A 24,593-nucleotide genomic window follows, 5' to 3' on the forward strand; every position below is an offset into this window, starting at 1 on the left:
TGTGTCTAGTCACATGGCAGGCCAACCATCCATTTTTTAAAGACACACACTCACTTAAAATGTTAAGAGTAATAAAATGGCCTAAAAAACATGTAAAACACTTAAAACTCTATAATACATTTAAATGATTGTAATAAATAGAGCGGTAAAACACGTCTTTCTAAAAGCCAGCATATTATATAAATAGTGAAGAAAAGGCAAAAGCTTACAGCACCTGGTATTCCCAGGCGGTCTCCCATCCAAGTACTAAGCAGGCCCGACGCTGCTTAGCTTCCGAGATCAGACGAGATCGGGCGCTCTCAGCGCGGTATGGCCGTAAGCGAGGGCTGCTCCAAAAAGTGGGCTATTTAAAGATCAGCCTCCGTAAAAGCCAGCATATTATATAAATAGTGAAGAAAAGGCAAAAGCTTACAGCACCTGGTATTCCCAGGCGGTCTCCCATCCAAGTACTAAGCAGGCCCGACGCTGCTTAGCTTCCGAGATCAGACGAGATCGGGCGCTCTCAGCGCGGTATGGCCGTAAGCGAGGGCTGCTCCAAAAAGTGGGCTATTTAAAGATCAGCCTCCGTAAAAGCCAGCATATTATATAAATAGTGAAGAAAAGGCAAAAGCTTACAGCACCTGGTATTCCCAGGCGGTCTCCCATCCAAGTGTAACAATCGGCCTTATCAGCCGAGTTACAAGACTAAAATGGGATCAGATTTAACTGTGAGAGATGACTAGTGGTTAAAAGAATGAGACATAAAAGAAGATTGGTTTAAATAGATTTGGTTTATTTACAAGGTTCACATAAAAGACTTTAAAACAACACGATAAAACGAGGTAAACGCTGTTAAAAGAATACAGTTCATTTGTCCATACCCTAAAAACAGTCCAAGAATCCCAGTGTGTTGATAAGTCCAATGTGAGTGTCCACCGGTGTATATACAATCCACAGAAAGTGTAATCCAAAGTTTGCAGGTGGTGAATGGAAAGGTGAGCTCTAAAATTAGCAACTCCTCAATCCAACAGTTTGGTGACTGTCCTTTGTTTGTCATGCTGCTCTCTTATACAGTTGTACTTCCTGCTTCCTGTCATGTGTCTAGTCACATGGCAGGCCAACCATCCATTTTTTATAGACACACACTCACTTAAAATGTTAAGAGTAATAAAATGGCCTAAAAAACATGTAAAACACTTAAAACTCTATAATACATTTAAATGATTGTAATAAATAGAGCGGTAAAACACGTCTTTCTAAAAGCCAGCATATTATATAAATAGTGAAGAAAAGGCAAAAGCTTACAGCACCTGGTATTCCCAGGCGGTCTCCCATCCAAGTACTAAGCAGGCCCGACGCTGCTTAGCTTCCGAGATCAGACGAGATAGGGCGCTCTCAGCGCAGTATGGCCGTAAGCGAGGGCTGCTCCAAAAAGTGGGCTATTTAAAGATCAGCCTCCGTAAAAGCCAGCATATTATATAAATAGTGAAGAAAAGGCAAAAGCTTACAGCACCTGGTAATCCCAGGCGGTCTCCCATCCAAGTGTAACAATCGGCCTTATCAGCCGAGTTACAAGACTAAAATGGGGTCAGATTTAACTGTGAGAGATGACTAGTGGTTAAAAGAATGAGACATAAAAGAAGATTGGTTTAAATAGATTTGGTTTATTTACAAGGTTCACATAAAAGACTTTAAAACAACACGATAAAACGAGGTAAACGCTGTTAAAAGAATACAGTTCATTTGTCCATACCCTAAAAACAGTCCAAGAATCCCAGTGTGTTGATAAGTCCAATGTGAGTGTCCACCGGTGTATATACAATCCACAGAAAGTGTAATCCAAAGTTTGCAGGTGGTGAATGGAAAGGTGAGCTCTAAAATTAGCAACTCCTCAATCCAACAGTTTGGTGACTGTCCTTTGTTTGTCATGCTGCTCTCTTATACAGTTGTACTTCCTGCTTCCTGTCATGTGTCTAGTCACATGGCAGGCCAACCATCCATTTTTTAAAGACACACACTCACTTAAAATGTTAAGAGTAATAAAATGGCCTAAAAAACATGTAAAACACTTAAAACTCTATAATACATTTAAATGATTGTAATAAATAGAGCGGTAAAACACGTCTTTCTAAAAGCCAGCATATTATATAAATAGTGAAGAAAAGGCAAAAGCTTACAGCACCTGGTATTCCCAGGCGGTCTCCCATCCAAGTACTAAGCAGGCCCGACGCTGCTTAGCTTCCGAGATCAGACGAGATCGGGCGCTCTCAGCGCGGTATGGCCGTAAGCGAGGGCTGCTCCAAAAAGTGGGCTATTTAAAGATCAGCCTCCGTAAAGCCAGCATATTATATAAATAGTGAAGAAAAGGCAAAAGCTTACAGCACCTGGTATTCCCAGGCGGTCTCCCATCCAAGTACTAAGCAGGCCCGACGCTGCTTAGCTTCCGAGATCAGACGAGATCGGGCGCTCTCAGCGCGGTATGGCCGTAAGCGAGGGCTGCTCCAAAAAGTGGGCTATTTAAAGATCAGCCTCCGTGAAAGCCAGCATATTATATAAATAGTGAAGAAAAGGCAAAAGCTTACAGCACCTGGTAATCCCAGGCGGTCTCCCATCCAAGTGTAACAATCGGCCTTATCAGCCGAGTTACAAGACTAAAATGGGGTCAGATTTAACTGTGAGAGATGACGAGTGGTTAAAAGAATGAGACATAAAAGAAGATTGGTTTAAATAGATTTGGTTTATTTACAAGGTTCACATAAAAGACTTTAAAACAACACGATAAAACGAGGTAAACGCTGTTAAAAGAATACAGTTCATTTGTCCATACCCTAAAAACAGTCCAAGAATCCCAGTGTGTTGATAAGTCCAATGTGAGTGTCCACCGGTGTATATACAATCCACAGAAAGTGTAATCCAAAGTTTGCAGGTGGTGAATGGAAAGGTGAGCTCTAAAATTAGCAACTCCTCAATCCAACAGTTTGGTGACTGTCCTTTGTTTGTCATGCTGCTCTCTTATACAGTTGTACTTCCTGCTTCCTGTCATGTGTCTAGTCACATGGCAGGCCAACCATCCATTTTTTAAAGACGCACACTCACTTAAAATGTTAAGAGTAATAAAATGGCCTAAAAAACATGTAAAACACTTAAAACTCTATAATACATTTAAATGATTGTAATAAATAGAGCGGTAAAACACGTCTTTCTAAAAGCCAGCATATTATATAAATAGTGAAGAAAAGGCAAAAGCTTACAGCACCTGGTATTCCCAGGCGGTCTCCCATCCAAGTACTAAGCAGGCCCGACGCTGCTTAGCTTCCGAGATCAGACGAGATCGGGCGCTCTTTTTTTTTTTTTTTTTTTTTTTTTTTAGCCAGCATATTATATAAATAGTGAAGAAAAGGCAAACGCTTACAGCACCTGGTATTCCCAGGCGGTCTCCCATCCAAGTACTAACCAGGCCCGACGCTGCTTAGCTTCCGAGATCAGACGAGATCGGGCGCTCTTTTTTTTTTTTTTTTTTTTTTACACAAATCAATAATACATTTTCATTACTACTGAAGAAGAACCCAATACACAACAAAACCGTTATCACCAATTTCCGAGTATTTAGCATTGTTGCTGGGGAAACATTCGTAAATATTACATGACACAAGCATCTTTTTAACCCAATCATAACAACAAATAAAAGCCTAAAAGCTAAACCAACAAAAGTTCATCTTCCCCTGGCATGTAAAAGTGCATATTTTTTAAAATACATATGACATCTTTTGTGAAAATTTCATAAAAATCTCCCATAATATTTTCTGATTTAAAATAACTGTACAGCATTTTGACATGATCTTCTGCCATCCATTTAAAAAGAAACCAAAGGTTTAAAACAAAATCTCTGTTTTTCGCTATATTCCTTCTTTTCCATATAGCTTTTTTTGCCACAATTAAAAACAAATTAATGAGTTTCTTGTTTGGTTTATTCTCTGCTATTCCCAACATAAACATTCTACTCCAATTAAAATCCTCTTCGTTACCTCTTAAATCTTTCATTAGTTTCTTAAATTCGTTAAAAAATGGGATCAACTCCTTACAGAATAAAAACAAATGTAAAATTCCCTCATCTTCTGTTTTACAAACTTTGCATTGAGCATTTGTTTCTTTCTGCATAGCACACAATCTCATTTCCGTAAAAATCACATTTTGTCTAATAAAATAATCAAAACATTCTAGATCTACATCCAACCATTTCCATGCCATATGCTTCCAGATATCTTTTTCTTCAATTTCGTTAAAATGCCTTATCCAGAATTGATTGGCAACAGGTTTTTTAAAAATTCTTTTCATAAAAAAACCATAAAACATTTTAACAGTACCCAAATTAAAATTCACCAACTTGTCTTTACATTTTAAAAACACATTCATTTTGTTCTCCTTTTCTTCCCTCTTGTTAAGATCATCCAGCCATTCTCCAGGGATTGCTTTTTTTACCTCTTCGTATTGTCTTTTTAAAAACATTACATTAAAATCCTCCTTCCCCTCCTCCATCGCATCTATAATCACTTGAAGTGGTAAAAATCCCTCTTTATATTCCCATAAAACATCCCTTACCTTCACAATCCCCACTTGCAACCATTTCTTAAAATAGAGGTCATGCTCTTGTATCTTTACTTTTCCATTTAAAAACAGAGGTTGATTTAAAATCCTTTCCCTCCCCTCTGGATTAAAATCCACCTCTGTTAAAAAAAGCCTCCAAGCATTTAAAACCTCTTTATAAAACTGTGGGATCCCCTCCATCATCCAATTCTTCAGCTTCATCCATAAAATGTCTTCCCCTAAATTAAAATTCCCACATTTGTTTAAATAGAAGCTCATTATTTTCTTCCACTCTGCATTGTTCGTGTCATCCAAATATTTCCTTACCACTTTTACCCTCATGCTTTTCATTTTTTGCTCTACGTCGACCAACCCCATTCCTCCCTCTTCTGGTTTCCCTATCAATGTAAGATATGCAATTCTTGGAGGCTTTTTGTCCCATAGAAATTCTAAAACACTTTTCTTTATTCTCTTCAAAACCCAATCTGGCAATGGCATGACATGTAAATTGTACCACATTTTGGATAACATTAACATATTTACAATTAAAATTTTCCCTTTCAAACTTAAAGATCTGTTTCTCCAAAAAATAAGTCTTCTTTCCATCCCTCCTACCGTCTCTTCCCACATATTGTCAATTGCCTCCTTTTCATTCCTTGCTAATATTGCCCCTAAAATCTTCATTTCTTGAACCTCCTTAAACCTAAAAAGCCCCGTTAAAATCTCGGCCCTTCCAAACTTCATATATACAGTTTTTTCTTCATTTATTTTTGCACCTGAACCCTCACAATAAAATGTTGTTTTCTCTATCACTCTTTTAACACTTTCTATATTTTCAACCACAACTGTCGTGTCATCAGCGTATTGAAATATTTTTGTTAACTCTTTTCCCTCTTCCATTTTTATTCCATTTATTCTTTTTTCTCTGTTTATTAAAAGCCCTAAAGGTTCTGCCACCAAAGAGTACAACTGTGCTGACAATGGACACCCTTGTCTTATAGATCTTGAAACTTTAAAAGGTTGAGTTAAAAATCCATTGCATTTTACTTTTGTTAAAATATCCCTGTATAAAATTGAGATCCATTTTATAAAATTATCTCCAAAACCAAATTCTTTTAAAATCGCAAATAAAAACCCATGTTCGACTCTGTCGAACGCCTTTTCAAAGTCCATACTTATAATGTATGCGCTCCTTTCTTTTTCTTTTATATAACCCACTATATCTCTTATGCTGCTTGTAATGTCTGCTATATCCCTCCCCTTTACTCCATATGCTTGGTTGGTTTCTATTATATTTGGCATGACTTTTTTTAACCTATTCGCTAAGACCTTTGCTAAAATTTTTAAATCAGTGTTTAACATTGTAATGGGTCTAAAATTCTTCAGTTCATTTTTGTCTCCCTTTTTCTTGTATATTATTTTCATTAATCCTAGCCCCATTTTTGGGTTTACTCTTTCTTTTTTGAACACTTCTTCATAAATTTCATTTAAAATCCCAACTACCTTTTCTTTAAAAACTTTGTAAAACTCGCTTCCAATACCATCTATTCCAGGGCTTTTCTTCACTCTTAATTGATTTATGGCTTGTTTAATTTCTTCTGTTGTTATTTCGCTTTCACAATCCTTTTTATCCTCCTCACCAACTTTCCTTGCTATTTGTTGTAATAAAATCTTCCGTTTTTCCTCATCTCCTCCCTCTGACTTAAACAATTCCTCATAATATGTTTTCACTTCTTTTAAAATCCTCTCTGTATCTGACACCACTTTCCCATCCTTACTTTTAAGTTCTTTAATTATTTCCGCTTTCCCCCTGCTTTTCTCAAGATTAAAAAAGAATCTGTTACATTTTTCTCCTTCCACCATGTATTTTGCTTTGCTTCTTAACATCGCCCCTTTGCATTTCTCCTCTTCTATTTTTCCCAATGTATTTTCAAATTGAATTACTTTTTGTACATTTACTTCATTTTTATTTAACTCCTCTTTTAATGTTCTCCTTACTTCTTTCTCCTTAGTTCTTTTAACCTTTTGTAACAAATTACAGTAGTTTATTGAATATTTCTTTATCTGATACTTTACGTTTTCCCACCATTGCCTTTTGTCTTCCATATACATCAGATCTTTTTTCCTCTCATCTAATATATTTTCAATCTCTTTTTTAAAACTTTCATTTTTTAAAACATCAGTGTTTAAGATCCACACTCCAGGTCCCTTCGTTTCTCTTTTAAAATCCATCACCATTAAAACCATTTTGTGATCGCTTAAGGTTGTGTCTTTATAAACTATTCTGTCAATAAAACATTCCAGATTTCTAGTACTTAAGAAATAATCTATTCTGGTTTGGCACATAAAATTCCCCACCAACTGTCTTCTTGAAAATTCCTTCTTTTTCTCGTTTCTTTCCCTCCACACATCAATCATATTTTTCTCTTCCATCAACGACTTTAGTTCTTTTCTGCCCCCATCCGTTTTAAAAACCATCCCGTTTGCCATATCCATTTTGCTAAAAACTGTGTTAAAATCCCCTGCAATCACCACCTTCCCCCATTTTTCAATTACATCGGCTAAAACATTAAAATACATTTTCTTTTCTTTTTCTTCATTCGGAGCATGCACGTTCCCTAAAATAAAATTTTCTTCCTCCATCACCATTTCTACAACCATACATTTTCCTTTTTTATCACTATACAAATGCTTTGTCTTGATACCTCTGTCTTTTCTTATTAAAATCGCCATTCCTCCTCCAATTTTTCCTTCTCCGTTATTAAAGAGTAATTCCCCTTCCCATCTTTTTTTAAAATCCTCCATACGATTCTCTTTCCAGTTTGTCTCTTGCAATAAAATCACATCCTCATTTTTACACAGTTCCTTCATCTTTTCAAATTTAAAACCATTCATTAGTCCTCTAGCATTAAAAGTCACAATTTTCAACACCATAAAATAAACTAAAAGCCATAAAGTCCCCATTTTGTCAGCTCATGGCCTCCCCTTCCTTTCCAGTATCTCCACTGTCCTGTTTCTCCTCACATGTTTGTTTTAAAACTTTCCTTTTGGCTTTCTCTAGATTTGGTGTTACCTTAGTTCTTCTTCTTCTTTTATTTGATATTCCCATGGTGCCGCCATCATCAATGTTTTCGCTGTCTCTGTCCACTCTCCCTTCCTCGTTGACCTGCTCCTCTGACTCTTCCAATTCTGTTTGCAAATCCTCCGTCGTCTCCATCAGTGTCTCTGTTTCGTCATTGTCCTGCATTACTCCAGTCCTTTCGCTTTCATCGTCAATGTCCGTGCCTGCAATACCCTCTCTTTGTGTTCCTCCCGTGTCCTCGCGTGGCTCCTCTTCATTGTCTCCCTCATGCATCTGCCCGCTCTCCTGGTCATCCTCCTGCTGGTCTCCGAACCAGCACTCGCACTTATTTAGTACGAGCCTGCAGTCCGGGCACCTCACTGCATTACAGTCCCGTGCGAAGTGGCCCCTCTCCTCGCACTTGAAACATTTGAAGTCTGGGCAGTCCTTCATCAGGTGTTCAGGGCTCATACACAGCCTACAGGTTCTCACCTGCTGGCTGTGTATCACCCTGAAATACTGAGGCCCCTCTTCTGTCTCCATTCTCGTGCTATAGGGCAGAGAAGCCACCTCTTTTGGGAATCGCACTCTCACAAATCTCGTTCCATCCTCGATGCGGGTGCCCGGATAAAATCTCCGTTTGATCTGGGAGATGGGAGTTACCCCCCATCCCTCCAGCTTTTGTAGAACCACGTCGTCCTCCAGGTAAGCGGGCAGATGCATGAAAGAGACAACAAATTCTTTATTATTCAACTTTTTAATTTCACATGTCTTTCCTTTTATCATCAATCCATCTGCTAGTTTCTCAATATCTTCTTCTTTCTCCAATGTTATTTCATATTCTCTCATCATTTTTGGTCTTACCGCAAGTATAGTCGTCACGTCCATCTTGTCTGTCAGTGCTTGAATAATGTCTTCTGCTTTCCCATCCTGCACTTCAGTCAGATCAATCACTACGGTTGCTTCTTTAGCGTAAATCCGTTTCTGCTCCTTTTTAGGGTAATCCTTTTCTCGTAGTCTTTTATCCAGTCCATTTTCTGTTTGCTGCCTTTTCTCTCGTGCCAAATCCATATTCATAGAAATTAATCCATCCATTAAAAAAAAAAAAAAAAAAAAAAGGAACTAACCACCCTCCAGACAGCAAGAATGCTGCTGTTAGGTGGTTTAAAAGTTGACAAAAAACACAAAAAACTAACTTAACGTATTACAACTCACAAAACAAACAAAAATTAAACACAAAATGGAGGAGAGCCTTCCTCTCCCAACTGCTGCCAACCACTTCCTGTTGCTCTCTAGCGCCTCAGGTGGGGGTATGGCCGTAAGCGAGGGCTGCTCCAAAAAGTGGGCTATTTAAAGATCAGCCTCCGTAAAAGCCAGCATATTATATAAATAGTGAAGAAAAGGCAAAAGCTTACAGCACCTGGTATTCCCAGGCGGTCTCCCATCCAAGTACTAAGCAGGCCCGACGCTGCTTAGCTTCCGAGATCAGACGAGATCGGGCGCTCTCAGCGCGGTATGGCCGTAAGCGAGGGCTGCTCCAAAAAGTGGGCTATTTAAAGATCAGCCTCCGTAAAAGCCAGCATATTATATAAATAGTGAAGAAAAGGCAAAAGCTTACAGCACCTGGTATTCCCAGGCGGTCTCCCATCCAAGTACTAAGCAGGCCCGACGCTGCTTAGCTTCCGAGATCAGACGAGATCGGGCGCTCTCAGCGCGGTATGGCCGTAAGCGAGGGCTGCTCCAAAAAGTGGGCTATTTAAAGATCAGCCTCCGTAAAAGCCAGCATATTATATAAATAGTGAAGAAAAGGCAAAAGCTTACAGCACCTGGTAATCCCAGGCGGTCTCCCATCCAAGTGTAACAATCGGCCTTATCAGCCGAGTTACAAGACTAAAATGGGGTCAGATTTAACTGTGAGAGATGACTAGTGGTTAAAAGAATGAGACATAAAAGAAGATTGGTTTAAATAGATTTGGTTTATTTACAAGGTTCACATAAAAGACTTTAAAACAACACGATAAAACGAGGTAAACGCTGTTAAAAGAATACAGTTCATTTGTCCATACCCTAAAAACAGTCCAAGAATCCCAGTGTGTTGATAAGTCCAATGTGAGTGTCCACCGGTGTATATACAATCCACAGAAAGTGTAATCCAAAGTTTGCAGGTGGTGAATGGAAAGGTGAGCTCTAAAATTAGCAACTCCTCAATCCAACAGTTTGGTGACTGTCCTTTGTTTGTCATGCTGCTCTCTTATACAGTTGTACTTCCTGCTTCCTGTCATGTGTCTAGTCACATGGCAGGCCAACCATCCATTTTTTAAAGACACACACTCACTTAAAATGTTAAGAGTAATAAAATGGCCTAAAAAACATGTAAAACACTTAAAACTCTATAATACATTTAAATGATTGTAATAAATAGAGCGGTAAAACACGTCTTTCTAAAAGCCAGCATATTATATAAATAGTGAAGAAAAGGCAAAAGCTTACAGCACCTGGTATTCCCAGGCGGTCTCCCATCCAAGTACTAAGCAGGCCCGACGCTGCTTAGCTTCCGAGATCAGACGAGATCGGGCGCTCTCAGCGCGGTATGGCCGTAAGCGAGGGCTGCTCCAAAAAGTGGGCTATTTAAAGATCAGCCTCCGTAAAAGCCAGCATATTATATAAATAGTGAAGAAAAGGCAAAAGCTTACAGCACCTGGTATTCCCAGGCGGTCTCCCATCCAAGTACTAAGCAGGCCCGACGCTGCTTAGCTTCCGAGATCAGACGAGATCGGGCGATCTCAGCGCGGTATGGCCGTAAGCGAGGGCTGCTCCAAAAAGTGGGCTATTTAAAGATCAGCCTCCGTAAAAGCCAGCATATTATATAAATAGTGAAGAAAAGGCAAAAGCTTACAGCACCTGGTATTCCCAGGCGGTCTCCCATCCAAGTGTAACAATCGGCCTTATCAGTCGAGTTACAAGACTAAAATGGGATCAGATTTAACTGTGAGAGATGACTAGTGGTTAAAAGAATGAGACATAAAAGAAGATTGGTTTAAATAGATTTGGTTTATTTACAAGGTTCACATAAAAGACTTTAAAACAACACGATAAAACGAGGTAAACGCTGTTAAAAGAATACAGTTCATTTGTCCATACCCTAAAAACAGTCCAAGAATCCCAGTGTGTTGATAAGTCCAATGTGAGTGTCCACCGGTGTATATACAATCCACAGAAAGTGTAATCCAAAGTTTGCAGGTGGTGAATGGAAAGGTGAGCTCTAAAATTAGCAACTCCTCAATCCAACAGTTTGGTGACTGTCCTTTGTTTGTCATGCTGCTCTCTTATACAGTTGTACTTCCTGCTTCCTGTCATGTGTCTAGTCACATGGCAGGCCAACCATCCATTTTTTAAAGACACACACTCACTTAAAATGTTAAGAGTAATAAAATGGCCTAAAAAACATGTAAAACACTTAAAACTCTATAATACATTTAAATGATTGTAATAAATAGAGCGGTAAAACACGTCTTTCTAAAAGCCAGCATATTATATAAATAGTGAAGAAAAGGCAAAAGCTTACAGCACCTGGTATTCCCAGGCGGTCTCCCATCCAAGTACTAAGCAGGCCCGACGCTGCTTAGCTTCCGAGATCAGACGAGATCGGGCGCTCTCAGCAGGGTATGGCCGTAAGCGAGGGCTGCTCCAAAAAGTGGGCTATTTAAAGATCAGCCTCCGTAAAAGCCAGCATATTATATAAATAGTGAAGAAAAGGCAAAAGCTTACAGCACCTGGTAATCCCAGGCGGTCTCCCATCCAAGTGTAACAATTGGCCTTATCAGCCGAGTTACAAGACTAAAATGGGGTCAGATTTAACTGTGAGAGATGACTAGTGGTTAAAAGAATGAGACATAAAAGAAGATTGGTTTAAATAGATTTGGTTTATTTACAAGGTTCACATAAAAGACTTTAAAACAACACGATAAAACGAGGTAAACGCTGTTAAAAGAATACAGTTCATTTGTCCATACCCTAAAAACAGTCCAAGAATCCCAGTGTGTTGATAAGTCCAATGTGAGTGTCCACCGGTGTATATACAATCCACAGAAAGTGTAATCCAAAGTTTGCAGGTGGTGAATGGAAAGGTGAGCTCTAAAATTAGCAACTCCTCAATCCAACAGTTTGGTGACTGTCCTTTGTTTGTCATGCTGCTCTCTTATACAGTTGTACTTCCTGCTTCCTGTCATGTGTCTAGTCACATGGCAGGCCAACCATCCATTTTTTAAAGACACACACTCACTTAAAATGTTAAGAGTAATAAAATGGCCTAAAAAACATGTAAAACACTTAAAACTCTATAATACATTTAAATGATTGTAATAAATAGAGCGGTAAAACACGTCTTTCTAAAAGCCAGCATATTATATAAATAGTGAAGAAAAGGCAAAAGCTTACAGCACCTGGTATTCCCAGGCGGTCTCCCATCCAAGTACTAAGCAGGCCCGACGCTGCTTAGCTTCCGAGATCAGACGAGATCGGGCGCTCTCAGCGCGGTATGGCCGTAAGCGAGGGCTGCTCCAAAAAGTGGGCTATTTAAAGATCAGCCTCCGTAAAAGCCAGCATATTATATAAATAGTGAAGAAAAGGCAAAAGCTTACAGCACCTGGTATTCCCAGGCGGTCTCCCATCCAAGTACTAAGCAGGCCCGACGCTGCTTAGCTTCCGAGATCAGACGAGATCGGGCGCTCTCAGCGCGGTATGGCCGTAAGCGAGGGCTGCTCCAAAAAGTGGGCTATTTAAAGATCAGCCTCCGTAAAAGCCAGCATATTATATAAATAGTGAAGAAAAGGCAAAAGCTTACAGCACCTGGTATTCCCAGGCGGTCTCCCATCCAAGTGTAACAATCGGCCTTATCAGTCGAGTTACAAGACTAAAATGGGATCAGATTTAACTGTGAGAGATGACTAGTGGTTAAAAGAATGAGACATAAAAGAAGATTGGTTTAAATAGATTTGGTTTATTTACAAGGTTCACATAAAAGACTTTAAAACAACACGATAAAACGAGGTAAACGCTGTTAAAAGAATACAGTTCATTTGTCCATACCCTAAAAACAGTCCAAGAATCCCAGTGTGTTGATAAGTCCAATGTGAGTGTCCACCGGTGTATATACAATCCACAGAAAGTGTAATCCAAAGTTTGCAGGTGGTGAATGGAAAGGTGAGCTCTAAAATTAGCAACTCCTCAATCCAACAGTTTGGTGACTGTCCTTTGTTTGTCATGCTGCTCTCTTATACAGTTGTACTTCCTGCTTCCTGTCATGTGTCTAGTCACATGGCAGGCCAACCATCCATTTTTTAAAGACACACACTCACTTAAAATGTTAAGAGTAATAAAATGGCCTAAAAAACATGTAAAACACTTAAAACTCTATAATACATTTAAATGATTGTAATAAATAGAGCGGTAAAACACGTCTTTCTAAAAGCCAGCATATTATATAAATAGTGAAGAAAAGGCAAAAGCTTACAGCACCTGGTATTCCCAGGCGGTCTCCCATCCAAGTACTAAGCAGGCCCGACGCTGCTTAGCTTCCGAGATCAGACGAGATCGGGCGCTCTCAGCGCGGTATGGCCGTAAGCGAGGGCTGCTCCAAAAAGTGGGCTATTTAAAGATCAGCCTCCGTAAAAGCCAGCATATTATATAAATAGTGAAGAAAAGGCAAAAGCTTACAGCACCTGGTAATCCCAGGCGGTCTCCCATCCAAGTGTAACAATCGGCCTTATCAGCCGAGTTACAAGACTAAAATGGGGTCAGATTTAACTGTGAGAGATGACTAGTGGTTAAAAGAATGAGACATAAAAGAAGATTGGTTTAAATAGATTTGGTTTATTTACAAGGTTCACATAAAAGACTTTAAAACAACACGATAAAACGAGGTAAACGCTGTTAAAAGAATACAGTTCATTTGTCCATACCCTAAAAACAGTCCAAGAATCCCAGTGTGTTGATAAGTCCAATGTGAGTGTCCACCGGTGTATATACAATCCACAGAAAGTGTAATCCAAAGTTTGCAGGTGGTGAATGGAAAGGTGAGCTCTAAAATTAGCAACTCCTCAATCCAACAGTTTGGTGACTGTCCTTTGTTTGTCATGCTGCTCTCTTATACAGTTGTACTTCCTGCTTCCTGTCATGTGTCTAGTCACATGGCAGGCCAACCATCCATTTTTTAAAGACACACACTCACTTAAAATGTTAAGAGTAATAAAATGGCCTAAAAAACATGTAAAACACTTAAAACTCTATAATACATTTAAATGATTGTAATAAATAGAGCGGTAAAACACGTCTTTCTAAAAGCCAGCATATTATATAAATAGTGAAGAAAAGGCAAAAGCTTACAGCACCTGGTATTCCCAGGCGGTCTCCCATCCAAGTACTAAGCAGGCCCGACGCTGCTTAGCTTCCGAGATCAGACGAGATCGGGCGCTCTCAGCGCGGTATGGCCGTAAGCGAGGGCTGCTCCAAAAAGTGGGCTATTTAAAGATCAGCCTCCGTAAAAGCCAGCATATTATATAAATAGTGAAGAAAAGGCAAAAGCTTACAGCACCTGGTATTCCCAGGCGGTCTCCCATCCAAGTACTAAGCAGGCCCGACGCTGCTTAGCTTCCGAGATCAGACGAGATCGGGCGCTCTCAGCGCGGTATGGCCGTAAGCGAGGGCTGCTCCAAAAAGTGGGCTATTTAAAGATCAGCCTCCGTAAAAGCCAGCATATTATATAAATAGTGAAGAAAAGGCAAAAGCTTACAGCACCTGGTATTCCCAGGCGGTCTCCCATCCAAGTGTAACAATCGGCCTTATCAGTCGAGTTACAAGACTAAAATGGGATCAGATTTAACTGTGAGAGATGACTAGTGGTTAAAAGAATGAGACATAAAAGAAGATTGGTTTAAATAGATTTGGTTTATTTACAAGGTTCACATAAAAGACTTTAAAACAACACGATAAAACGAGGTAAACGCTGTTAAAAGAATACAGTTCATTTGTCCATACCCTAAAAACAGTCCAAGAATCCCAGTGTGTTGATAAGTCCAATGTGAGTGTCCACCGGTGTATATACAATCCACAGAAAGTGTAATCCAAAGTTTGCAGGTGGTGAATGGAAAGGTGAGCTCTAAAATTAGCAACTCCTCAATCCAACAGTTTGGTGACTGTCCTTTGTTTGTCATGCTGCTCTCTTATACAGTTGTACTTCCTGCTTCCTGTCATGTGTCTAGTCACATGGCAGGCCAACCATCCATTTTTTAAAGACACACACTCACTTAAAATGTTAAGAGTAATAAAATGGCCTAAAAAACATGTAAAACACTTAAAACTCTATAATACATTTAAATGATTGTAATAAATAGAGCGGTAAAACACGTCTTTCTAAAAGCCAGCATATTATATAAATAGTGAAGAAAAGGCAAAAGCTTACAGCACCTGGTATTCCCAGGCGGTCTCCCATCCAAGTACTAAGCAGGCCCGACGCTGCTTAGCTTCCGAGATCAGACGAGATCGGGCGCTCTCAGCGCGGTATGGCCGTAAGCGAGGGCTGCTCCAAAAAGTGGGCTATTTAAAGATCAGCCTCCGTAAAAGCCAGCATATTATATAAATAGTGAAGAAAAGGCAAAAGCTTACAGCACCTGGTAATCCCAGGCGGTCTCCCATCCAAGTGTAACAATCGGCCTTATCAGCCGAGTTACAAGACTAAAATGGGGTCAGATTTAACTGTGAGAGATGACTAGTGGTTAAAAGAATGAGACATAAAAGAAGATTGGTTTAAATAGATTTGGTTTATTTACAAGGTTCACATAAAAGACTTTAAAACAACACGATAAAACGAGGTAAACGCTGTTAAAAGAATACAGTTCATTTGTCCATACCCTAAAAACAGTCCAAGAATCCCAGTGTGTTGATAAGTCCAATGTGAGTGTCCACCGGTGTATATACAATCCACAGAAAGTGTAATCCAAAGTTTGCAGGTGGTGAATGGAAAGGTGAGCTCTAAAATTAGCAACTCCTCAATCCAACAGTTTGGTGACTGTCCTTTGTTTGTCATGCTGCTCTCTTATACAGTTGTACTTCCTGCTTCCTGTCATGTGTCTAGTCACATGGCAGGCCAACCATCCATTTTTTAAAGACACACACTCACTTAAAATGTTAAGAGTAATAAAATGGCCTAAAAAACATGTAAAACACTTAAAACTCTATAATACATTTAAATGATTGTAATAAATAGAGCGGTAAAACACGTCTTTCTAAAAGCCAGCATATTATATAAATAGTGAAGAAAAGGCAAAAGCTTACAGCACCTGGTATTCCCAGGCGGTCTCCCATCCAAGTACTAAGCAGGCCCGACGCTGCTTAGCTTCCGAGATCAGACGAGATCGGGCGCTCTCAGCGCGGTATGGCCGTAAGCGAGGGCTGCTCCAAAAAGTGGGCTATTTAAAGATCAGCCTCCGTAAAAGCCAGCATATTATATAAATAGTGAAGAAAAGGCAAAAGCTTACAGCACCTGGTATTCCCAGGCGGTCTCCCATCCAAGTACTAAGCAGGCCCGACGCTGCTTAGCTTCCGAGATCAGACGAGATCGGGCGCTCTCAGCGCGGTATGGCCGTAAGCGAGGGCTGCTCCAAAAAGTGGGCTATTTAAAGATCAGCCTCCGTAAAAGCCAGCATATTATATAAATAGTGAAGAAAAGGCAAAAGCTTACAGCACCTGGTATTCCCAGGCGGTCTCCCATCCAAGTGTAACAATCGGCCTTATCAGCCGAGTTACAAGACTAAAATGGGATCAGATTTAACTGTGAGAGATGACTAGTGGTTAAAAGAATGAGACATAAAAGAAGATTGGTTTAAATAGATTTGGTTTATTTACAAGGTTCACATAAAAGACTTTAAAACAACACGATAAAACGAGGTAAACGCTGTTAAAAGAATACAGTTCATTTGTCCATACCCTAAAAACAGTCCAAGAATCCCAGTGTGTTGATAAGTCCAATGTGAGTGTCCACCGGTGTATATACAATCCACAGAAAGTGTAATCCAAAGTTTGCAGGTGGTGAATGGAAAGGTGAGCTCTAAAATTAGCAACTCCTCAATCCAACAGTTTGGTGACTGTCCTTTGTTTGTCATGCTGCTCTCTTATACAGTTGTACTTCCTGCTTCCTGTCATGTGTCTAGTCACATGGCAGGCCAACCATCCATTTTTTATAGACACACACTCACTTAAAATGTTAAGAGTAATAAAATGGCCTAAAAAACATGTAAAACACTTAAAACTCTATAATACATTTAAATGATTGTAATAAATAGAGCGGTAAAACACGTCTTTCTAAAAGCCAGCATATTATATAAATAGTGAAGAAAAGGCAAAAGCTTACAGCACCTGGTATTCCCAGGCGGTCTCCCATCCAAGTACTAAGCAGGCCCGACGCTGCTTAGCTTCCGAGATCAGACGAGATAGGGCGCTCTCAGCGCGGTATGGCCGTAAGCGAGGGCTGCTCCAAAAAGTGGGCTATTTAAAGATCAGCCTCCGTAAAAGCCAGCATATTATATAAATAGTGAAGAAAAGGCAAAAGCTTACAGCACCTGGTAATCCCAGGCGGTCTCCCATCCAAGTGTAACAATCGGCCTTATCAGCCGAGTTACAAGACTAAAATGGGGTCAGATTTAACTGTGAGAGATGACTAGTGGTTAAAAGAATGAGACATAAAAGAAGATTGGTTTAAATAGATTTGGTTTATTTACAAGGTTCACATAAAAGACTTTAAAACAACACGATAAAACGAGGTAAACGCTGTTAAAAGAATACAGTTCATTTGTCCATACCCTAAAAACAGTCCAAGAATCCCAGTGTGTTGATAAGTCCAATGTGAGTGTCCACCGGTGTATATACAATCCACAGAAAGTGTAATCCAAAGTTTGCAGGTGGTGAATGGAAAGGTGAGCTCTAAAATTAGCAACTCCTCAATCCAACAGTTTGGTGACTGTCCTTTGTTTGTCATGCTGCTCTCTTATACAGTTGTACTTCCTGCTTCCTGTCATGTGTCTAGTCACATGGCAGGCCAACCATCCATTTTTTAAAGACACACACTCACTTAAAATGTTAAGAGTAATAAAATGGCCTAAAAAACATGTAAAACACTTAAAACTCTATAATACATTTAAATGATTGTAATAAATAGAGCGGTAAAACACGTCTTTCTAAAAGCCAGCATATTATATAAATAGTGAAGAAAAGGCAAAAGCTTACAGCACCTGGTATTCCCAGGCGGTCTCCCATCCAAGTACTAAGCAGGCCCGACGCTGCTTAGCTTCCGAGATCAGACGAGATCGGGCGCTCTCAGCGCGGTATGGCCGTAAGCGAGGGCTGCTCCAAAAAGTGGGCTATTTAAAGATCAGCCTCCGTAAAAGCCAGCATATTATATAAATAGTGAAGAAAAGGCAAAAGCTTACAGCACCTGGTAATCCCAGGCGGTCTCCCATCCAAGTGTAACAATCGGCCTTATCAGCCGAGTTACAAGACTAAAATGGGGTCAGATTTAACTGTGAGAGATGACTAGTGGTTAAAAGAATGAGACATAAAAGAAGATTGGTTTAAATAGATTTGGTTTATTTACAAGGTTCACATAAAAGACTTTAAAACAACACGATAAAACGAGGTAAACGCTGTTAAAAGAATACAGTTCATTTGTCCATACCCTAAAAACAGTCCAAGAATCCCAGTGTGTTGATAAGTCCAATGTGAGTGTCCACCGGTGTATATACAATCCACAGAAAGTGTAATCCAAAGTTTGCAGGTGGTGAATGGAAAGGTGAGCTCTAAAATTAGCAACTCCTCAATCCAACAGTTTGGTGACTGTCCTTTGTTTGTCATGCTGCTCTCTTATACAGTTGTACTTCCTGCTTCCTGTCATGTGTCTAGTCACATGGCAGGCCAACCATCCATTTTTTATAGACACACACTCACTTAAAATGTTAAGAGTAATAAAATGGCCTAAAAAACATGTAAAACACTTAAAACTCTATAATACATTTAAATGATTGTAATAAATAGAGCGGTAAAACACGTCTTTCTAAAAGCCAGCATATTATATAAATAGTGAAGAAAAGGCAAAAGCTTACAGCACCTGGTATTCCCAGGCGGTCTCCCATCCAAGTACTAAGCAGGCCCGACGCTGCTTAGCTTCCGAGATCAGACGAGATAGGGCGCTCTCAGCGCGGTATGGCCGTAAGCGAGGGCTGCTCCAAAAAGTGGGCTATTTAAAGATCAGCCTCCGTAAAAGCCAGCATATTATATAAATAGTGAAGAAAAGGCAAAAGCTTACAGCACCTGGTAATCCCAGGCGGTCTCCCATCCAAGTGTAACAATCGGCCTTATCAGCCGAGTTACAAGACTAAAATGGGGTCAGATTTAACTGTGAGAGATGACTAGTGGTTAAAAGAATGAGACATAAAAGAAGATTGGTTTAAATAGATTTGGTTTATTTACAAGGTTCACATAAAAGACTTTAAAACAACACGATAAAACGAGGTAAACGCTGTTAAAAGAATACAGTTCATTTGTCCATACCCTAAAAACAGTCCAAGAATCCCAGTGTGTTGATAAGTCCAATGTGAGTGTCCACCGGTGTATATACAATCCACAGAAAGTGTAATCCAAAGTTTGCAGGTGGTGAATGGAAAGGTGAGCTCTAAAATTAGCAACTCCTCAATCCAACAGTTTGGTGACTGTCCTTTGTTTGTCATGCTGCTCTCTTATACAGTTGTACTTCCTGCTTCCTGTCATGTGTCTAGTCACATGGCAGGCCAACCATCCATTTTTTAAAGACACACACTCACTTAAAATGTTAAGAGTAATAAAATGGCCTAAAAAACATGTAAAACACTTAAAACTCTATAATACATTTAAATGATTGTAATAAATAGAGCGGTAAAACACGTCTTTCTAAAAGCCAGCATATTATATAAATGGTGAAGAAAAGGCAAAAGCTTACAGCACCTGGTATTCCCAGGCGGTCTCCCATCCAAGTACTAAGCAGGCCCGACGCTGCTTAGCTTCCGAGATCAGACGAGATCGGGCGCTCTCAGCGCGGTATGGCCGTAAGCGAGGGCTGCTCCAAAAAGTGGGCTATTTAAAGATCAGCCTCCGTAAAGCCAGCATATTATATAAATAGTGAAGAAAAGGCAAAAGCTTACAGCACCTGGTATTCCCAGGCGGTCTCCCATCCAAGTACTAAGCAGGCCCGACGCTGCTTAGCTTCCGAGATCAGACGAGATCGGGCGCTCTCAGCGCGGTATGGCCGTAAGCGAGGGCTGCTCCAAAAAGTGGGCTATTTAAAGATCAGCCTCCGTGAAAGCCAGCATATTATATAAATAGTGAAGAAAAGGCAAAAGCTTACAGCACCTGGTAATCCCAGGCGGTCTCCCATCCAAGTGTAACAATCGGCCTTATCAGCCGAGTTACAAGACTAAAATGGGGTCAGATTTAACTGTGAGAGATGACTAGTGGTTAAAAGAATGAGACATAAAAGAAGATTGGTTTAAATAGATTTGGTTTATTTACAAGGTTCACATAAAAGACTTTAAAACAACACGATAAAACGAGGTAAACGCTGTTAAAAGAATACAGTTCATTTGTCCATACCCTAAAAACAGTCCAAGAATCCCAGTGTGTTGATAAGTCCAATGTGAGTGTCCACCGGTGTATATACAATCCACAGAAAGTGTAATCCAAAGTTTGCAGGTGGTGAATGGAAAGGTGAGCTCTAAAATTAGCAACTCCTCAATCCAACAGTTTGGTGACTGTCCTTTGTTTGTCATGCTGCTCTCTTATACAGTTGTACTTCCTGCTTCCTGTCATGTGTCTAGTCACATGGCAGGCCAACCATCCATTTTTTAAAGACACACACTCACTTAAAATGTTAAGAGTAATAAAATGGCCTAAAAAACATGTAAAACACTTAAAACTCTATAATACATTTAAATGATTGTAATAAATAGAGCGGTAAAACACGTCTTTCTAAAAGCCAGCATATTATATAAATAGTGAAGAAAAGGCAAAAGCTTACAGCACCTGGTATTCCCAGGCGGTCTCCCATCCAAGTACTAAGCAGGCCCGACGCTGCTTAGCTTCCGAGATCAGACGAGATCGGGCGCTCTCAGCGCGGTATGGCCGTAAGCGAGGGCTGCTCCAAAAAGTGGGCTATTTAAAGATCAGCCTCCGTAAAAGCCAGCATATTATATAAATAGTGAAGAAAAGGCAAAAGCTTACAGCACCTGGTATTCCCAGGCGGTCTCCCATCCAAGTACTAAGCAGGCCCGACGCTGCTTAGCTTCCGAGATCAGACGAGATCGGGCGCTCTCAGCGCGGTATGGCCGTAAGCGAGGGCTGCTCCAAAAAGTGGGCTATTTAAAGATCAGCCTCCGTAAAAGCCAGCATATTATATAAATAGTGAAGAAAAGGCAAAAGCTTACAGCACCTGGTATTCCCAGGCGGTCTCCCATCCAAGTGTAACAATCGGCCTTATCAGCCGAGTTACAAGACTAAAATGGGATCAGATTTAACTGTGAGAGATGACTAGTGGTTAAAAGAATGAGACATAAAAGAAGATTGGTTTAAATAGATTTGGTTTATTTACAAGGTTCACATAAAAGACTTTAAAACAACACGATAAAACGAGGTAAACGCTGTTAAAAGAATACAGTTCATTTGTCCATACCCTAAAAACAGTCCAAGAATCCCAGTGTGTTGATAAGTCCAATGTGAGTGTCCACCGGTGTATATACAATCCACAGAAAGTGTAATCCAAAGTTTGCAGGTGGTGAATGGAAAGGTGAGCTCTAAAATTAGCAACTCCTCAATCCAACAGTTTGGTGACTGTCCTTTGTTTGTCATGCTGCTCTCTTATACAGTTGTACTTCCTGCTTCCTGTCATGTGTCTAGTCACATGGCAGGCCAACCATCCATTTTTTATAGACACACACTCACTTAAAATGTTAAGAGTAATAAAATGGCCTAAAAAACATGTAAAACACTTAAAACTCTATAATACATTTAAATGATTGTAATAAATAGAGCGGTAAAACACGTCTTTCTAAAAGCCAGCATATTATATAAATAGTGAAGAAAAGGCAAAAGCTTACAGCACCTGGTATTCCCAGGCGGTCTCCCATCCAAGTACTAAGCAGGCCCGACGCTGCTTAGCTTCCGAGATCAGACGAGATAGGGCGCTCTCAGCGCAGTATGGCCGTAAGCGAGGGCTGCTCCAAAAAGTGGGCTATTTAAAGATCAGCCTCCGTAAAAGCCAGCATATTATATAAATAGTGAAGAAAAGGCAAAAGCTTACAGCACCTGGTAATCCCAGGCGGTCTCCCATCCAAGTGTAACAATCGGCCTTATCAGCCGAGTTACAAGACTAAAATGGGGTCAGATTTAACTGTGAGAGATGACTAGTGGTTAAAAGAATGAGACATAAAAGAAGATTGGTTTAAATAGATTTGGTTTATTTACAAGGTTCACATAAAAGACTTTAAAACAACACGATAAAACGAGGTAAACGCTGTTAAAAGAATACAGTTCATTTGTCCATACCCTAAAAACAGTCCAAGAATCCCAGTGTGTTGATAAGTCCAATGTGAGTGTCCACCGGTGTATATACAATCCACAGAAAGTGTAATCCAAAGTTTGCAGGTGGTGAATGGAAAGGTGAGCTCTAAAATTAGCAACTCCTCAATCCAACAGTTTGGTGACTGTCCTTTGTTTGTCATGCTGCTCTCTTATACAGTTGTACTTCCTGCTTCCTGTCATGTGTCTAGTCACATGGCAGGCCAACCATCCATTTTTTAAAGACACACACTCACTTAAAATGTTAAGAGTAATAAAATGGCCTAAAAAACATGTAAAACACTTAAAACTCTATAATACATTTAAATGATTGTAATAAATAGAGCGGTAAAACACGTCTTTCTAAAAGCCAGCATATTATATAAATAGTGAAGAAAAGGCAAAAGCTTACAGCACCTGGTATTCCCAGGCGGTCTCCCATCCAAGTACTAAGCAGGCCCGACGCTGCTTAGCTTCCGAGATCAGACGAGATCGGGCGCTCTCAGCGCGGTATGGCCGTAAGCGAGGGCTGCTCCAAAAAGTGGGCTATTTAAAGATCAGCCTCCGTAAAGCCAGCATATTATATAAATAGTGAAGAAAAGGCAAAAGCTTACAGCACCTGGTATTCCCAGGCGGTCTCCCATCCAAGTACTAAGCAGGCCCGACGCTGCTTAGCTTCCGAGATCAGACGAGATCGGGCGCTCTCAGCGCGGTATGGCCGTAAGCGAGGGCTGCTCCAAAAAGTGGGCTATTTAAAGATCAGCCTCCGTGAAAGCCAGCATATTATATAAATAGTGAAGAAAAGGCAAAAGCTTACAGCACCTGGTAATCCCAGGCGGTCTCCCATCCAAGTGTAACAATCGGCCTTATCAGCCGAGTTACAAGACTAAAATGGGGTCAGATTTAACTGTGAGAGATGACTAGTGGTTAAAAGAATGAGACATAAAAGAAGATTGGTTTAAATAGATTTGGTTTATTTACAAGGTTCACATAAAAGACTTTAAAACAACACGATAAAACGAGGTAAACGCTGTTAAAAGAATACAGTTCATTTGTCCATACCCTAAAAACAGTCCAAGAATCCCAGTGTGTTGATAAGTCCAATGTGAGTGTCCACCGGTGTATATACAATCCACAGAAAGTGTAATCCAAAGTTTGCAGGTGGTGAATGGAAAGGTGAGCTCTAAAATTAGCAACTCCTCAATCCAACAGTTTGGTGACTGTCCTTTGTTTGTCATGCTGCTCTCTTATACAGTTGTACTTCCTGCTTCCTGTCATGTGTCTAGTCACATGGCAGGCCAACCATCCATTTTTTAAAGACGCACACTCACTTAAAATGTTAAGAGTAATAAAATGGCCTAAAAAACATGTAAAACACTTAAAACTCTATAATACATTTAAATGATTGTAATAAATAGAGCGGTAAAACACGTCTTTCTAAAAGCCAGCATATTATATAAATAGTGAAGAAAAGGCAAAAGCTTACAGCACCTGGTATTCCCAGGCGGTCTCCCATCCAAGTACTAAGCAGGCCCGACGCTGCTTAGCTTCCGAGATCAGACGAGATCGGGCGCTCTCAGCGCGGTATGGCCGTAAGCGAGGGCTGCTCCAAAAAGTGGGCTATTTAAAGATCAGCCTCCGTAAAAGCCAGCATATTATATAAATAGTGAAGAAAAGGCAAAAGCTTACAGCACCTGGTAATCCCAGGCGGTCTCCCATCCAAGTGTAACAATCGGCCTTATCAGCCGAGTTACAAGACTAAAATGGGGTCAGATTTAACTGTGAGAGATGACTAGTGGTTAAAAGAATGAGACATAAAAGAAGATTGGTTTAAATAGATTTGGTTTATTTACAAGGTTCACATAAAAGACTTTAAAACAACACGATAAAACGAGGTAAACGCTGTTAAAAGAATACAGTTCATTTGTCCATACCCTAAAAACAGTCCAAGAATCCCAGTGTGTTGATAAGTCCAATGTGAGTGTCCACCGGTGTATATACAATCCACAGAAAGTGTAATCCAAAGTTTGCAGGTGGTGAATGGAAAGGTGAGCTCTAAAATTAGCAACTCCTCAATCCAACAGTTTGGTGACTGTCCTTTGTTTGTCATGCTGCTCTCTTATACAGTTGTACTTCCTGCTTCCTGTCATGTGTCTAGTCACATGGCAGGCCAACCATCCATTTTTTAAAGACGCACACTCACTTAAAATGTTAAGAGTAATAAAATGGCCTAAAAAACATGTAAAACACTTAAAACTCTATAATACATTTAAATGATTGTAATAAATAGAGCGGTAAAACACGTCTTTCTAAAAGCCAGCATATTATATAAATAGTG

General features: G+C 40.0%; 29 non-coding genes across 29 annotated transcripts; all 29 read right to left on the reverse strand.

Moving 5' to 3' along the window:
• Positions 1-202: 202 nt before the first annotated feature.
• LOC141302697 (5S ribosomal RNA) lies at positions 203-321 on the reverse strand. Its single transcript, XR_012342683.1, has one exon. It is a non-coding gene; the product is annotated as a 5S ribosomal RNA (ribosomal RNA).
• Positions 322-405: 84 nt separating this feature from the next.
• On the reverse strand, positions 406-524 carry LOC141302698 (5S ribosomal RNA). The gene has a single exon (XR_012342684.1). It is a non-coding gene; the product is annotated as a 5S ribosomal RNA (ribosomal RNA).
• Positions 525-1,277: 753 nt separating this feature from the next.
• LOC141303637 (5S ribosomal RNA) lies at positions 1,278-1,396 on the reverse strand. The gene has a single exon (XR_012343616.1). It is a non-coding gene; the product is annotated as a 5S ribosomal RNA (ribosomal RNA).
• A 753-nt stretch (positions 1,397-2,149) lies between these two features.
• On the reverse strand, positions 2,150-2,268 carry LOC141302699 (5S ribosomal RNA). Its single transcript, XR_012342686.1, has one exon. It is a non-coding gene; the product is annotated as a 5S ribosomal RNA (ribosomal RNA).
• Positions 2,269-2,351: 83 nt separating this feature from the next.
• On the reverse strand, positions 2,352-2,470 carry LOC141302700 (5S ribosomal RNA). Its single transcript, XR_012342687.1, has one exon. It is a non-coding gene; the product is annotated as a 5S ribosomal RNA (ribosomal RNA).
• A 6,562-nt stretch (positions 2,471-9,032) lies between these two features.
• On the reverse strand, positions 9,033-9,151 carry LOC141302701 (5S ribosomal RNA). Its single transcript, XR_012342688.1, has one exon. It is a non-coding gene; the product is annotated as a 5S ribosomal RNA (ribosomal RNA).
• An 84-nt stretch (positions 9,152-9,235) lies between these two features.
• On the reverse strand, positions 9,236-9,354 carry LOC141302702 (5S ribosomal RNA). The gene has a single exon (XR_012342689.1). It is a non-coding gene; the product is annotated as a 5S ribosomal RNA (ribosomal RNA).
• A 753-nt stretch (positions 9,355-10,107) lies between these two features.
• On the reverse strand, positions 10,108-10,226 carry LOC141302703 (5S ribosomal RNA). Its single transcript, XR_012342690.1, has one exon. It is a non-coding gene; the product is annotated as a 5S ribosomal RNA (ribosomal RNA).
• Positions 10,227-10,310: 84 nt separating this feature from the next.
• LOC141303318 (5S ribosomal RNA) lies at positions 10,311-10,429 on the reverse strand. Its single transcript, XR_012343299.1, has one exon. It is a non-coding gene; the product is annotated as a 5S ribosomal RNA (ribosomal RNA).
• Positions 10,430-11,182: 753 nt separating this feature from the next.
• On the reverse strand, positions 11,183-11,301 carry LOC141303404 (5S ribosomal RNA). The gene has a single exon (XR_012343384.1). It is a non-coding gene; the product is annotated as a 5S ribosomal RNA (ribosomal RNA).
• Positions 11,302-12,054: 753 nt separating this feature from the next.
• Positions 12,055-12,173, reverse strand: LOC141302705 (5S ribosomal RNA). The gene has a single exon (XR_012342691.1). It is a non-coding gene; the product is annotated as a 5S ribosomal RNA (ribosomal RNA).
• An 84-nt stretch (positions 12,174-12,257) lies between these two features.
• LOC141302707 (5S ribosomal RNA) lies at positions 12,258-12,376 on the reverse strand. Its single transcript, XR_012342693.1, has one exon. It is a non-coding gene; the product is annotated as a 5S ribosomal RNA (ribosomal RNA).
• Positions 12,377-13,129: 753 nt separating this feature from the next.
• LOC141302708 (5S ribosomal RNA) lies at positions 13,130-13,248 on the reverse strand. The gene has a single exon (XR_012342694.1). It is a non-coding gene; the product is annotated as a 5S ribosomal RNA (ribosomal RNA).
• A 753-nt stretch (positions 13,249-14,001) lies between these two features.
• Positions 14,002-14,120, reverse strand: LOC141302709 (5S ribosomal RNA). Its single transcript, XR_012342695.1, has one exon. It is a non-coding gene; the product is annotated as a 5S ribosomal RNA (ribosomal RNA).
• An 84-nt stretch (positions 14,121-14,204) lies between these two features.
• Positions 14,205-14,323, reverse strand: LOC141302710 (5S ribosomal RNA). The gene has a single exon (XR_012342697.1). It is a non-coding gene; the product is annotated as a 5S ribosomal RNA (ribosomal RNA).
• A 753-nt stretch (positions 14,324-15,076) lies between these two features.
• Positions 15,077-15,195, reverse strand: LOC141302711 (5S ribosomal RNA). The gene has a single exon (XR_012342698.1). It is a non-coding gene; the product is annotated as a 5S ribosomal RNA (ribosomal RNA).
• Positions 15,196-15,948: 753 nt separating this feature from the next.
• Positions 15,949-16,067, reverse strand: LOC141302713 (5S ribosomal RNA). Its single transcript, XR_012342700.1, has one exon. It is a non-coding gene; the product is annotated as a 5S ribosomal RNA (ribosomal RNA).
• Positions 16,068-16,151: 84 nt separating this feature from the next.
• LOC141302714 (5S ribosomal RNA) lies at positions 16,152-16,270 on the reverse strand. The gene has a single exon (XR_012342701.1). It is a non-coding gene; the product is annotated as a 5S ribosomal RNA (ribosomal RNA).
• A 753-nt stretch (positions 16,271-17,023) lies between these two features.
• Positions 17,024-17,142, reverse strand: LOC141303576 (5S ribosomal RNA). The gene has a single exon (XR_012343556.1). It is a non-coding gene; the product is annotated as a 5S ribosomal RNA (ribosomal RNA).
• Positions 17,143-17,895: 753 nt separating this feature from the next.
• Positions 17,896-18,014, reverse strand: LOC141302716 (5S ribosomal RNA). Its single transcript, XR_012342702.1, has one exon. It is a non-coding gene; the product is annotated as a 5S ribosomal RNA (ribosomal RNA).
• Positions 18,015-18,767: 753 nt separating this feature from the next.
• Positions 18,768-18,886, reverse strand: LOC141303577 (5S ribosomal RNA). The gene has a single exon (XR_012343557.1). It is a non-coding gene; the product is annotated as a 5S ribosomal RNA (ribosomal RNA).
• A 753-nt stretch (positions 18,887-19,639) lies between these two features.
• Positions 19,640-19,758, reverse strand: LOC141302717 (5S ribosomal RNA). The gene has a single exon (XR_012342703.1). It is a non-coding gene; the product is annotated as a 5S ribosomal RNA (ribosomal RNA).
• Positions 19,759-19,841: 83 nt separating this feature from the next.
• On the reverse strand, positions 19,842-19,960 carry LOC141302718 (5S ribosomal RNA). Its single transcript, XR_012342704.1, has one exon. It is a non-coding gene; the product is annotated as a 5S ribosomal RNA (ribosomal RNA).
• A 753-nt stretch (positions 19,961-20,713) lies between these two features.
• LOC141302720 (5S ribosomal RNA) lies at positions 20,714-20,832 on the reverse strand. The gene has a single exon (XR_012342706.1). It is a non-coding gene; the product is annotated as a 5S ribosomal RNA (ribosomal RNA).
• An 84-nt stretch (positions 20,833-20,916) lies between these two features.
• On the reverse strand, positions 20,917-21,035 carry LOC141302721 (5S ribosomal RNA). The gene has a single exon (XR_012342708.1). It is a non-coding gene; the product is annotated as a 5S ribosomal RNA (ribosomal RNA).
• Positions 21,036-21,788: 753 nt separating this feature from the next.
• Positions 21,789-21,907, reverse strand: LOC141303638 (5S ribosomal RNA). Its single transcript, XR_012343617.1, has one exon. It is a non-coding gene; the product is annotated as a 5S ribosomal RNA (ribosomal RNA).
• A 753-nt stretch (positions 21,908-22,660) lies between these two features.
• LOC141302722 (5S ribosomal RNA) lies at positions 22,661-22,779 on the reverse strand. Its single transcript, XR_012342709.1, has one exon. It is a non-coding gene; the product is annotated as a 5S ribosomal RNA (ribosomal RNA).
• An 83-nt stretch (positions 22,780-22,862) lies between these two features.
• On the reverse strand, positions 22,863-22,981 carry LOC141302723 (5S ribosomal RNA). Its single transcript, XR_012342710.1, has one exon. It is a non-coding gene; the product is annotated as a 5S ribosomal RNA (ribosomal RNA).
• Positions 22,982-23,734: 753 nt separating this feature from the next.
• On the reverse strand, positions 23,735-23,853 carry LOC141302724 (5S ribosomal RNA). The gene has a single exon (XR_012342711.1). It is a non-coding gene; the product is annotated as a 5S ribosomal RNA (ribosomal RNA).
• Positions 23,854-24,593: the final 740 nt, after the last annotated feature.

The sequence above is a fragment of the Garra rufa genome, unplaced genomic scaffold (assembly GCF_049309525.1).
Source record: "Garra rufa unplaced genomic scaffold, GarRuf1.0 hap1_unplaced_001, whole genome shotgun sequence".
NCBI classification, from domain to species: Eukaryota; Metazoa; Chordata; class Actinopteri; order Cypriniformes; family Cyprinidae; genus Garra; species Garra rufa.